Here is a 13073-nt window from a genome sequence, read left to right as displayed (position 1 = left end):
TAATAATTATTACCATGTGGTACTTGTACTTTTACTTCTGGAAAAATTACAATCGATGAATCTTTCTCCTTACATAATTATTTCCGGAATACACGTAAGAAATAAAGTTGTGTATGTCTTCTGGCAGGTATTTTATTTTTGTTCGAGGAACAAAATTGTGTAACTTTGTGATCGTTTTGGAACTATTCCAAAATAAGCAAGGTAAACCCTTTGCGGTTCGAAGAAAGTTGGCGAAACGTGTTCATACTTCTCAGATCGCAACCTTGACCTATCGTTGCATAATAATATGCTTATAATAATAAAACATGATTCTATATATATATATATTGAGATATAGATTCTTAATTTACTTATTACTATCTTTACGATTTATATGAAAAATGAATTTATTTTATTCAGTGGTTCTATAATATTATAACACGTCCTCGGGCAGTAGCGTATATATATGACTAATTTATTAATAATTTTCAACGATTTTACGAAAAAATATTATTTTATCGCGTGTTTTTTTCAATAAAATTCACTGGAAGGTAAAAAACACAAAAATGAATACCGTTCCACTCTCCATTAACCATTCAGTGGTATTAAAGTTACGCGTGAAATAATACGTACATAGTTATGCTTTTTGCATTTCTTGTTATCTGTTTCATACAGTCAACGATGGCGATATTTCATTGCTGATAAGCGTTCAAAGCAATAGATTCAAACGTTAATGGAGAGTAAATTCTTTCATTGCCAATAATTCCAAACGATCTGAATACATTTCATAAATACCTTTCTTCGTTTAGATCATATTAAAACAAAAAAAAAAAAAAAAAAAAAATAAACAGTAATGTTATCAGTAGACGGATATTTCCATTGATAAGAAAATTGATGTAATTATTATTTTATAACTGTGCAATTAAGGAGTCTGGGCAAATTTAAGATTTTATTGTTTAGAGAAATTACTAAAACGACAGAAATAAACGTATGTTTTTGTCATCCTTTTCCAGTTTTAAATGAAATTAGTGTTTTAAACCAAAATTAGTTCAGTGTGGAATAGTGTACTTTCTCGACCAGTTTTCATGTGACCGTAATATGGTGTAAAATACGCGGACGTATTGCTTTCACTGGTCGTCGTCGAAAGCAATCATCCAATACGCGCAGGTCATCCATGTCGTACACTCAACGAGATGAAACATAACTTTCATCTTATAGCGGATATTCAGCATTTACATCCTACTAATGAATGCATTTTCTCAATATAGAAATCTAGAAATGTATCTAGAAATCGTCCCAAAAAAATGAGTTGTAAAGTAACATTATAACTGTTGGTTATTGGATATATTCGCTACTAGTCAAATTAATTTTTCCAAACAGTTTCTAACAATTTAAGAAAACAGTGTACTTCTAGTTCGTACTTTACCTTGCAACCAGAATAAGAAAGTACTATGAAATAATCCTCATAGAGTTTCAAATTGCCTCAATTAAATGAGAAAGAAAAGAGCTACACTTAATGTGGAAATAATTTATACTTGCCTAATAATAACGAAAGAAGATTGTATTATAATTCTAACATTATCGTGATATAACACTTCTTTACCGTATTATATTCCATATACAATAGATGTGCGAACATTTACTTTCGAGCCATTATTTTGCATATATATACATTATATAACAAAAATTTAACGTATAGTTGTTACAGTTACGCAATTACGTTGCTCGTTTGTAAGGACAGAAAACACAAGTAAGTGTACTTTCATGTTATGGTACTATAATAACCATAAAAAGATGCTTTACCGCACACGTAATGTATTACAAAAAGTGAAGTGATACTAGGCAAGAAGATGTATGTGTTTACCCTCTGTAGATGTCTGCACACGAAAGTAAGAAAAAAATGTTTATCATGAAAGAGTCATTACGAAGCTATTTCCGTGAAATCAGAAGTAACTAGTCGACGATGACAGATGAAATCTATAAGTTTGGCGGACACGTGATACATACTCGTTTCATGTTTATAATGCCCCTTAATTCGGATGCCGATTGCGCAACGATCCACAAGTTTGACACGTTTGAATTTCTCCCAAATCGTCGTCACTCACATCGCATCATCGATACGGAATGTATGAAAAGCTTTCATTTCTGACACCAGGTCTAAAATATAGGCTTTAGATTACACTGTCGACATAATGAAGATATATGAATGTAAAAACGTAAAATTAAAACGCAACAATCAGAGATGATGCATTTATAAATTACAAAGTGAATCACGATAGCACGAATACGAAAGTATATGTATAAATTGAAATAAGAATTTCGAATTAAAAATAAATTACAGAAAATGGAGTACGAATCGAATGTCTGTGCAACGCATAGTCTAATAATTATATTTCAAACGCATACATAAATATAATATGGAAAAACGCGTCATATTATATGTAATTTTATTAGAGATTTCAGTTTCGTTAAGATATGAAGCTATCGTTAAATAACGCTAACATAACACGAAAGTTCGACTTTCTCGTTATATAATTTTTCATAAATTTTATTTAATGCTCCGTTCAATTTGCACATTTCTTCGTATGTAATACTTTACATTCCAATACTTGTAAATGTATTATACATAAAAAACAAATTCAAATTTAACTGCAGAGATAATAGAAAATATATGCATTGATCACACTAAAATTGTACTAAAAACGATTACATCTATTTTTATCGTTATATTACCACGTTATAACATATGAAATATTCATGATGAAATAAGCTCTTATCTATAAACATACAAATGCTCGTATTAAAAACAAACATGTAACTTAACATAATAAACGACGTATACTTCAATGACTGCATCATATTAATAAGTTGAAATGACCTCGGTCTTTGAAAAAAATACTGAAGGACAGTTTATGACCCTGTTGTTAGAAATGCGGAGAAAATTATACATGGCTACTGACATTGTAGCATATCGATAGACCACATTCTAACCTGCAATCTTCCGCAATCCAGGGTATAAGCTGAAGAATTTATCCGTTGATATTCACGTGACTGTTAGCTGGTTCTATCCTGGACGAGCTTCTATGAGGATTCAGGAGCCTGGCATCGAAGGCGCAGTAAATCATGACTGCGGATCTAATGCTGAATAGGTCAATATACACCTTCCATCACATTGCACTTTATCTTTTGCTTTCTCATGTATAAGTGTGCTTATAACTGCATTAATAGCGCATAGTGTCACTTTACGAAGACACCTATACACATATACACTTTGTTACATACATAAGTCGTGTGACGGTTAAAAGATATTCGTTCTATGCACACTTTCCAAGAGATTCTTCTGAAGAGACCATAGACTATTGTTGCAACGACCTAATTGCATAAAATCATCAATCGTTCGTAACTGTTATCCGGTAGAATAAATTTTACCATCAGACGACGTACCTTCGAATTATCGAAAGTGGCAAATAGTCTGCGCGAATAGATTCGTTAGAATCTCACCAGTCTCGCCATCTTATATACGCTCTTCAAATTATACGCTTTGTTCTAACATTCGATTTGGTATAACCGCCTATTTAATTAGATATTTGTATTAATTACCCGAATAGAAATTATCGTTTTAATTTTACTCTCAATAATATAAAGATCGAGTATCTGAGCTCGATGTTAAACGAACAAATGGAAATTGGACAAAACTTTTCTCATTTCCAGATGAAGCTGGTGCGGTGTTGCATCACATATATTGCCACTGTACAGTATGCAAAGTGATACGTAGTTTCGTTTCCCTGCTCCGGTCGCACTCGCATAATTGACAAAATTATTGCGAATAAATCACGAAGAGCATCAATAGCGTTGACTCGTTGTGTGTTGTGCAAACACATAGCACTGCTTCCTAGTTTCTCCTTCGATCGAACGAAGCAGTGCAGTTTACTAGTTTATCGTGGAACACGAGCTCGTCGTTTATACAATGGTTTTATTATAATGCAACCGAGGTGAGGAGAATATGAGAAGGTTGATACCAACCTACTAGTGTCCTTGCATTCTTGACAATCGCCGTCCCAAATGCCAGGACGCTCCTTCTTCTTTTCTTTCACCTTCATAGAGATGAACCTTAAACCTCAATGCGAGAAGTTCGCGCTTGGCAGAATGGGATCCTGATCGCCACCGGATTAACAGACGCTTCCAGTGACCTTTGTATATTGCCTCGTGCCAGGTTAAACTATGTGATTATAGTCACGTGCAGAATGCCGTTCCTTTAACCTTAGCGCTGCTTTGTGCATCGCTGCAGAAATCAACCATTGTTCCACTTAACTAGAATAATATCCCTGTTTACTGAACCTCGAAAAATTTAAATTATGATTTTATCGTTTAGTATTCGAGTATGACTATTGGATAATGCGAAAGAGTAATATATTTTACGATATATTTGAATTGCAACACTATTCTCACTATCAATATTATCAATATCATTTAATTATCGTTTCATTAACTGCCTTGCGAATTTTATATATTTTGGAGCATGGGAGCACTACACCATAACATTTGATTTTTGCGAAATACATTGTATTTGCGCATTTTTTTTCTTCTGACAGTGTCGTTTAGATTATTCACATTGTTAAAAATTATCTAGTACGTGAAATTTATCTTATTTTAGTCACTGCAAAAATTTAAAAACGTGAGTCACCGATGACTAACGTGAAAGGGAACGAATTGACATAGAGTCCTAAAGTAAATTACGCCAAGATACTTTGGTTCGTGGAATTCTAATGTAAGAAAAGATACTTATTCCTTGTTTATTCATTAATAATACAATTTAAAAATCAAACAATAACGAGCGGCAATTAAGATTATTCTGTTCCAAGAACGACGTATTATTCGGTCCAACGATAAATGATTTATGACTGTATCTAAAACAGACATTATCAACAGATCTATTCATGACATTTGGTGTAATAAACATTAGTAGACAACACAATATAACCAGCTTCGTCGATGGCTAGTCGATTAACGAGATAATAAGCCAACGACTCGTCAGCCAATGGCTCATAATGAGGAATCGTGCGTAATGATCGTACGTGAATGACATATCAACGACAAGACAATCGTATAAGATCGAAGCACTTCTTATGTCGACGGTATAATAAATCCGTGAGCTGTGCAAAAAAATTCTACAATTCCTGAAAATGACAAGTAGAAAGTACATGACTAGTGTACAAATCAGAATCAAAGATTTAACAAGTCCTACAGTTCGTAATAGTATCCATTAAATTACATGTGTACTAATTAAAATTAGAACAGGGTGCTGTCAATTCGATGAGACAAAAAGGCAAATAGAATCCCTATTCTTATATTAATATATTATCATATTTAATAATATGTCATTAATATATTATCTAATGTATCATGTAGTACAAACTTTTACAATTTTCTTATTATGTTACAATTGTTCTAATATTAAAATAAGTAAATAATACGTATAATGAGAAATATCATAATATGTCTTATGATTAGTATAAACAATACAGTAATAAGAATCTTATATCTATTATAACATATTGCAATACATTTTTAAAATAGAGAAATGTAACAAATGATTTAACATTTAACAGTGCAAAAAATACACGTTAAGAAAAGATACAAATATTTTATATGAAGAATAAATATTGGAAGTAACAATATTCTGACAACGTGAAGAACAGAGAGAAGATAGCACCGTTGTGTAAATCTGGCACAATATCGAACATCGATCGCATGATTGTGCCGGCATTTAGGAGAAAACCTTTTCACCCGGCGCTCCCTCGACTAACGGATAGAACAGAAATCGCTCGTTTCATGCTTTGGTACCCTGGCTACCATTCTGTACTACGTTCCGTTGCGAAACGGCGAAAAACCAAATCTTGCGCTGACTTTTGTTGTCGAGCTAGACTTTCGATCATCCGGCAAGCAAATTACGATCTGCCAGATTATTCGGTTTGTGGTTTAACCGCGAAACCTTTAGAAATTGCACTATTAAGAAAACAGATCAAACGGTGCAAGCAAATATCTATGAAAGCCTTGTTCTTACAATTTGTGAATCTTACCATTGAAATATCGATCTGTCTAACAACAAGGAATAAATTCAATTAGATCTTAATCCATAATAATTTCAAATGAAACGAATTATATTTCGATCTTCGACAGAAGAAAGTTTACGTTAGTAAGAAATGTGAATTTATTCCATTATGTTTATTACGCTTATTATTATATTATTATATTATACTTCTTGTATTTACCAATGGAAATTTATTTTAATATTCTTGTTACCCAAGATTTCGGTATTGAATATTCTTCATTATCGTACTTATTGTTATTATTAAAGTTGTTATTATATAGTTTTTATGATCTCAGCACATGGAGTTTCTTTTGTAAGATAATAATAGATCAATAAATATAAAAATATTCTACTATTATGTATTTTATAAAGACCAGTCATTTTGACTGGCTTTGGTAGAGATAGCTACGACTTAAATTCCAGTAGTTCTAGTATTAAAATATAAATATGCGGTTATATTATGAAATTCATTATATATTCTATAGATTTCTTTATAGCTTCTGATAGATACGAAATTAATTAAAATGCAAAACAAAGTTCACGTCATGAAGGATTAATCGTTTGATCACTCAAGAAACGTTCGTTCCCTCGCGACACAAGAGAAATTAATATAGTAATATCGAAGGTCTCGATCTTTGAACAGATCCTCATTTAATCATCAATTCTTCAATCTTCAATAAATATATAATTTATCTTTTTAGTATAATTAATCGTTAATCGTCAGAGCAAGAAACGTTCCAAAATGACTGGTCTAAACGGCGTCATTTACGAATAAAAAGTACAGCAGCTGCTAAAAGTTTTCGGCCAAGGTGTAATTTTATTATAGTATTCAAATAAGGTGTCTTGAAAGCGAAAATTTGCTGTTGCAATGGAGAATGTGCTGTGTTTTAAAAGATACAACGTTATTAAATATTTTGTAAGAAGAATTTCGTTAACGTCTAATTTAAATAGAAATCGAGTTACAAGTTGATTGAAAACTTTTGACACTCACTCTACGTGTTATTAACACGTTTTATCCTTTACGATAAGATAGATAATAAAAAGTGATAAATCTCAATATAAGAATCAGGCTTAAAAATAAAACTATGCTCTTCATTTACATAACTTTTCACTATCACTTTTTACATAACAATCTATCTAAGTACAATTGTACAAATTCAAGCTAAACATATAGAAATTAAATAAAAATGGAAAAAAGAAGAAATTGAATTTCTTACTACTCGAAATGTTTACAAAGCATCGAGCAAAGTTCATTGCCTGAAATTCTACAAATATTTCCATAAATACAACACCTGAATATGTATATCTCTAATGTATCTTGAATTCCAAATATTCAAACGCTTCCATGTGTTTTCGATAATTCCAGACAAATAAATTCTCCAATTTCGACAGACTTTCTAACGCACCTAAATTGACCACTGCCATAGGATTTGGCTGATAGAGCCATAGTGACTAAACACAAAATGTTTCGTTCGTTCGAGTGTACTCGTGACGCATCGAGTGATGCAATTAATCGATGATAACTACAATTAAGAGAAACTCTCGTTAGAAGTTTTATCGAGATACCTGACCTCACGGGTTATAGTGGCGATCTACCGCGTCGGAACTCGAGTCACCGCAAGTATTGGCTCCGTTTTCACGATTTCTGGATTCCAAAGCCGTCGCCGGAGCAACAGCCACGGAGCACATTTTTCTTACTTGCGACACGAAAGCAATACGTTGCGAAATAGAACAGTGACATAAGTATTATCCGATGTTTAGGCTTCCGATTTCACCAGCCCTTTCATCTCCAGGTGACAAGGATTCACATTTATCTTCGAATGTTCTTTATCCACGAGCTATAACGAGCTTTGCTTGTCTCTGACGACTGAGATTACGGCCAGTGATATCGTTTAGATACAATGGAAAGCTGAAACCGTACGATTAATTGGCTTTTTGTTCGGCTTACTTGGAATAGTGGAATTTCCACAGGAATATTTTCACTTCTATTCTACTTGTAGTACGTTCGAACCTCCAATATCCGAATTACAAATTTCTGCTATAAAATGTGTTCAAGTCGGACGTTGATTTAAAAATGTAATTGTTCTCGGTATTAAGAGATGAACCTCTTAGAAGCTAAGCTGATCAACTCCATTTTTTATGCAGTTATCAATATTATATTATCGGGATACGTAATTAATATTCAACATATCAGAAAGATATCTCATTTTCGTAAATTTATTTATCATAAAGAGGTACCATGAATAATCCCAAATAATAGTGTTTTATAATTATCGCGTCTCTATGTATCTTGATTTATGGAGTTAATATGATATCTTAGCGATTTGATGTTTCATGATGTATTAAAATATGTCATTCTGAAACATAGACTTCTTAAATATAAGGGAAATTACTTTTCCAAAAATCTCAAAAAGCTTAAACATACAGTGATGCCACTTTTTACATTAATTTCATTAAACAATTCACAAATTCATGCTTTCAATACACTCTGCAGGCAAATTTCGCGTTCGCAAAAGCAATCACGCTTGACTTATTACGCGGCTTAAGCAATTACCCGTTAAGTCTTTTAATGAGACACTTCAATTAAAGGTAGTCGTAATTGCAATCTGTGTGTTATTGCCGGTATACTAATCAGGAACACAACATAGAAAATGGTGATTTATCGTGCATCTTGAAATTTCAACATTCACACTGTTCGTCACTGTATTATCCTGCGAATGATCCTGTCTCTCTCGATAAATTATGATACTTATTTACACCTACTCGTATCGTTCCAAGCAAACAGGCTGTGAATACGCGAAACCGCTACACGGTGTCTGTAATTGATTACCTCCGTAATTTAATTACGATCATCTGGCTGATGAGTTGTACATTAAACGAAAGCGCGAGCGCTCTCTAACCAACGATCAAGTTCGTATGTTTACGTAGCTGTTCGTCAGATTCGTGCCAGTGGACTGGACAAAACGACAGCCGCATGGGTATGACGAATCGCGCCACACTTGATTGACTGTCATCCTCTTTCGAAGGCAGTGAGAGCTCTTAAGGACTATAGGCAACTGGCTTTCTTGCGTGTTTGCGACCAGGAAGGGATCTCACCGAGATTACATCGACATCTTGAAATATTTCCGTGTCTCTCTGAGACGCGTATAACAACACAGTGCGCTAACCACGTGAAAAAAGAAGAAGTTTCACGCGGACGCAATGCTCGGGGAATGTACAGCCAGACGAATCTTTGAACAAGGTATAAGCGACCTCTCTAACAAGGGTTTGCGTGCGCGCGTAAAGAACGTTTTTCATTCGTCCTGAATTCCTGTTAATTGTACCTGACGTCCGGATCGAACGCAACCATTCGGTTTTTTAAAGTTAGATCGTGGAATGAAAACGTATTACGATTATGATCGTCCGATGGTGTTTCGAAAGTGACGTATGGTGTTGCTTAAAAGAAATGGAATAAAAAGTATATTCCGTATTTAGAAGGAGTTTTATATAGTTGAGGGAAATTATCGTGGCGAATAAATAAGTTTTTACGAATATTTTCTGCCTCTTTGTTCTAATTGTATCTATAAACGAAATTCCACGTTTAATTAAGAACGCGCAAGGAAAACGTAATAGGGTCGCTTTCGTTGAATTTTTAATTGACAAGTGTATTATTAGTTGGAGTAGAAAAATAGAAAAGCTGAATTGTCATGATTTTCGCCTGTAATCGTCGAGTAATATCCACATTATCGCAAGTATGAGACGTTCCATTCGGAAACCTTAGATCTATCAAATGCGGTCATGGCTGTTTCACGTTATCATCGCCCATTACAATCGTCGGTAGCGTTAGTTCATTTACATAAGCTATCTACTACTATTGTCGATTACTATTTCTTAATTATAGACTCCTAGATAATCGAGGAGTCGACCTTCGCGCATTGTTCATCCTCGTTCATACAGCAAGTTGAAAATGAATCGCGCTCTCATCGATCGCTGAATCAGAAGGACGAGGTTCCGGCACGTCGCGTCGTTCGTTTTTTTCCTCCAGTTACTCCTTTTTCTCACGCTGCCTTCCTATAAATCACCTTGTTAGATAATCACTGTTGACTGCTAAGGAATTCGAGCAAAGTCTCGTACGTATTAGTCAAGTTACCTGAACTCAAGCCTGTTGAGCTCGAGTAACGTGATTTTCAAGGATAATGGAAAATAAAAAGAAAACAGTTATACATAGATACATACTTGATATACTTATTTAAAATATCAATTATAATCACAAACATAATGGAAATATTTCATACACGAACTAAACGAGCAACCAGAGAATGCTATTGCTCCCGCTTTATCTTCTCATTCGTTTAGTTTTTACTAACTCTTAAATACGCCTTTAAGAATAGCTGGTGATAGTAAAAAGTGATTCGCGGTAAACCACATGCGCTACCTAATTATTACAAATCGTACTCGTACCTACATGAAAGGTAGCCATGCGCATGGTATACATCGTCGACTAATCTATTCGACGATATCACTGCTGTACTTGCAAGACGACCATCTGCAAAGTATAATCCTCGACGTAGAAACGGGCAAACAAAGAAGCTGGCATTTGAATGCCAGCGATTGGCATGATCGGGCAACAGACTTCGTGATCCTGCGAAATTGCGACGTCCATGCCTCTGCCTCTTTATTGCTTCTTCACTGGTAACGCCCGGATCTCGATCTTCGAGTTCGTGCATTTCGTTAATGAAGCGCTAGACATTCCGTTTCGTTTACCACATCGTATAATTGTTTCATGTATTCTCTATTATGAAAGTTGAATAAGTTGCGCGTCGTATGTATTAAAAGGCATTTGAGGTGTTCATTGAACGTAGACAAACTAATTAAACTTTTCATGCCGTAAATCGATTCTTTAATTTCTACATGTATGGTACGTGGAAAGTTAATATTATGTATTGTTACGTTATCAATCAAATTAGAAGTAAACAGATATCGTTGAACAAACGAATATGGAGGTAGCTGTATCTAAGATATCATCGAATCATTTATAATAAAAGAATATCTGTGCGACGTTTTCTATTTGATGGCTTTACTTTCTCGTAGTTCGAGTTTAGCGATGAGTCAGAATAATTGTATTTTATTCTAGTCTAATGTCCGTGCGCGCGTTTCTCGCGACGTAGCATTACCGCTACTCTTGCATCTATCGAGTCGGTATTACGACACTTTGCGTTTTCGTATTTTACACAAGGGAAACTCGTCGAACTATGCTTCTATGTATGTACGACGTATAGATAATGACTATTATGCATACAATAATAGGGATATTACGAAGTGGTACCTACTAGTAATAGATACTCATCGTTTAACAAACTGAAGATTTTGAATTAAAGACATCTATGAAGTTTAAGTATACTTCTTTTGTGCAAGCATGCAAGAGAATAATCGTGTATAGAATGATTGGATAATAGTAAAAATAGGCTTGATTCCTGCGTAGATTGAACGTGAAGATAATTGAATCAAGTTAACAATTAATGGTCGTGTCAGTGAATTATTAAACGTAATTAATGTTTGCAAGATAAATTTCAATAGAACGTTACGTACAGAAATTATAATAGAGAAAACATTTACATTAAACGAAAATGATATTTATAACATTATTTCATTTAGTAAAACTCGTTTGCTACAGAAGAATATGTATTAATATTTACTTAATAATAATCGAATTAACTTTTAATGATGTTAGGGAGGTAATAAATTTACTGGATGTTTAATTATGAAATATTGATCGTTAAAAGTAGTTAAATTCGGTTTGCACGCGATCATCGAGCGATAAATTACTATGTAAATGTAATTGAACAAATCTGTGTTGTAACAACATAATCGTTTTATTGTAACAAAATGTTTTCTTTTCCTTACAGGTAGTTTTTCGATAATGAAATTATTATTCTGATTGCTAGAACTGACATTTTATTTTCGTGGTAAACATTCGATGTAAACGTCAAGTTTGTTCAAATACATAATTCCCTTACTATTTGATTAAAGATACTTTCTATTAAAGTATGAAAAATATTTATAATTAAGGAAAGTAACAATATTTCTGACGCGAGAATGCTTGAACTGTAAGTGGGTAATGGAAGTTTAGAGCCCAATATTCTTTCCACAAAATCACTGCATTGAACACCTACTCTCTAATATACATCTCTATGCATTCCATTTAAACATAATCATGATATACGTAGCTCAATTTTTCATTTCCTTTAATTAAAAGTTCACAAGCTTTAGAGAAATTAACGTGACATGTTTAATATAGAAACGGTTACATTTCCTGATTATTTCTTATAAGAAACAAACATTCATTATACAGTACTATCAACTGACATTAAAATTATAGAAATAAGTGCATAGTTACTAAATAAGTCTCCAGAAATGAAAGTGGTATAGGTAAAAAGTGTTGGAGAATTTAACTTCATTAAGGGAATACTTCCGTGTTTCCATCCACAAACTGTATGTAATATTCCAATGAAGTAAGATCGATACTTTCCATTAAACTTGGATACCTAGAATAGTGTTGCCTAAGACACTTAAGTAAACTGATTTGCTATACAAAATATAAATGAATCGTACCGAAGTTATAATGAAAAAAAATAATAACTAATGATACTAGTAAGTGAGTTGCGATGATAATTAGTTTGAAACTGAAACAAATTATAAGTAGATTACGTTGATTGTATAACATATCTATATGATATGTTATGTTAAATATGTGTAGCATTTAAGAGAAAATAATATTCTATTTTTACGTAAGTATTCCAAAATTGTATATTAGATTTTGAAATTAAAATTTCTACTACAAGACTGCAAGCAGTTCTGTGCTATTATTTTTATTATATATTTTTTAAAGATTAGTACAGAATTTAAATCAAATCAATAATTTCATGTATGATTTAAGATATATTTAGAATGGTCATGTTTTATATTTAAATATAAAATCTAATAAATTAATAAATACATATCTTTATAATGATCGATCATGTTA

The 13073-nt window shown here is 33.1% G+C and overlaps 1 long non-coding RNA gene across 1 annotated transcript in view; it reads left to right on the top strand.

The window, feature by feature from the left end:
- LOC125385821 overlaps positions 1-13073 on the top strand; it is an 84303-nt gene that overhangs the window by 22874 nt on the left and 48356 nt on the right. The window lies entirely within an intron of this gene.

The sequence above is a fragment of the Bombus terrestris genome, chromosome 1 (genome assembly GCF_910591885.1).
Source record: "Bombus terrestris chromosome 1, iyBomTerr1.2, whole genome shotgun sequence".
In the NCBI taxonomy this organism is placed as follows: Eukaryota; Metazoa; Arthropoda; class Insecta; order Hymenoptera; family Apidae; genus Bombus; species Bombus terrestris.
The sequence above is the reverse complement of the archived record's forward strand: the minus strand, read 5'-3'. Positions and strand labels throughout refer to the sequence as shown.